Source organism: Cebus imitator, unplaced genomic scaffold (genome assembly GCF_001604975.1).
Source record: "Cebus imitator isolate Cc_AM_T3 unplaced genomic scaffold, Cebus_imitator-1.0 Scaffold99, whole genome shotgun sequence".
Classification (NCBI taxonomy): Eukaryota; Metazoa; Chordata; class Mammalia; order Primates; family Cebidae; genus Cebus; species Cebus imitator.
In genome coordinates, this window is record NW_016107414.1 from 5,780,761 (window position 1) to 5,783,003 (window position 2,243).

Consider the following 2,243-nt stretch of genomic DNA (forward strand, 5'->3'; position numbering starts at 1 on the left):
TCCCCAGCTAGTTTTTGTATTTTTAGTAGAGACAAGGTTTCACCATGTTGGTCAGGCTGGTCTCGATCTCCTGACTTTGTGATCTGCCTGCCTCAGCCTCCCAAAGTGCTGGATTACAGGCGTGAGCCACCGTGATCTGCCCGGCCTAGAGGTATACGTTATTATCCCCCTTTTATACAAGCGGAAACTGAGGCTCAGAGAGGTGCCTAATATCGCATATGCTACAAAACATAATAAACGTGTTACATATTATCATAGAAATATGGACAAAATGAAGCTAAATAAATGACTGTTTTCGTTCACTGCTATATCATCCATGCCTGGGGCTTCCTAGATGCTCAGCAGAGGTTTGTTGAATGACAGGATGAAAAGATATCTAGTAGCCCTACTAGGCATGGGACGGGAAATCCTTCAAAGGAAAGGTGAGGGTCAGAATGAGCCCTGGGATTCTGGGAGGTGCCGAGCTGGTGTAAACCAATCATGATATCCCATCCTCTATGATAGTTTCAGAAATGGCCTGTTACCTGGCTCTGGCCCATGAGATGGGGAAAACTCATTGAGGACCATCTCTGCCTCTTGACATTGGGGTGAAAGCTAGTGCAACTTGGAGCCCCTGCAGCCACCTTGTCCCCCATAAAGATAACAGAGCAGAGGTGAGGGGGCAAGGGCCTTGGTGATGGTGAAAACCTCTGAGCTGAGCAGCCCCGCAGCTTCTCACCTCTGCACTTTTTGTCAGGGAGATAATGAGGCTAGTTATATTTGAGCCCATTTTAGTTGAGTTTTCCGTACTTTGCAGTTAAGTCATCCTAAGTGACAGACTGTGTGTGAAGAGGAGGGCAGGGTCATCCTGAGAATGGCATTTGTGGTGTGACATGACTACATTCTAAAGAGCTTGTGCTTTATCCCAATAGGTGATGGCTTGGGGTGGATGGTCTGAGGGACTGAATGATCAGAAAAAGGGGCCAAGGCTGGGCGTGGTGGCTCATGCCTGTAATCCCAGTACTTTGGGAAGCCAAGGTGGGTGGATCACCTGAGGTCAGGAGCTTGAGATGAGCCTGGCCAACATGGTGTAACACTGTCTCTACTAAAAATACAAAAATTAGCGCGCGCCTGCAATCCCAGCTACTTGGGAGGCTGAGGCAGGAGAATCACTTGAACCTCGGAGGCGGAGGTTGCAGTGAGCTGAGATCACGCCATTACATTCCAGCCTGGGTTTCGAGTGAAACTACTCTGTCTCCAAAAAAAACAAAAAGAAGGAGGAGGAGGAGAAGGAAGTGGAAGAAGAGGAGAAAGAAGAAGAAGGAGAAGGAAGAGGAAGAGGAAGAAAAAAAGAAGAGGGAGAAGGAGCAGGGGCCAAAATGGGGTGATTTATGATCTAGGACTTTGTAGGCAGTGTGGAGGAGGACAGTGCAAAGTAATAAGTAAATCGTTAAAAAGGTAAAATGGTGGTGCAAATATGGTAAATAAGCACATTGGGAATGCACCTTATTCTGCTCTCAGCTTGATGAAAAAGAGGAATAAAACAAGTAAGCATGTTTATATTAGAGAATTATTGTAAAACTCAACTTCCAGGAAACACGTTTAAGTTGGTTGGTGCAGTCTCATAGACCTCACAGAGGACAGGCTGCTGAGGAGGAGGTTGGAATGGTGGCGTTGAGACCCTGTCAGCACCAGCAGTGACATCAGCATCTTCAAAGAAAGCATCACAGTCTCTTCAGTGCCATTTCACTGCCAGGAATCTTCCCTTCTAGTCCTTACAATTTTTTGAAAACTGATCATTTTTCTGTGATTTAAGTGATTACCCTCAACGAACCGTCACACCTCATTTTCTCTACGCAGACGTTTTCAAGCGTATTGGTGTGAACTGGTCATCATGCGGTATGATAGATCTCTTGAACTTGTCCCTCTTTCTAATTGAAACCTCATTTTTTTCTAGATAAAAGAAAGCATGCTATGTTTTGGCATAGCTTTAGGTCAATGGTTCTAAGCACAGAGACCTGTCCTGGGGACAGAGGTGATGTTTGTGTGGACAGAGGAGTAGCCTGGGAGTCAGGAGGCCTCCTGGCTCCTGCCCCTGCTGCTATCTCGTTGGGTGCCCTCCAATACCTCATCACCTGTCTGCGCTGTAGGGACCTGTCTGCAAATCTGTGGGGCTGGGCTACTCACAGCCCCATGTCCTCTGCTTTTTTTCTCAGTCCCCATGCCCTTGGACTCTCACAACCCTTCGTTGGGCTGCATCTTTT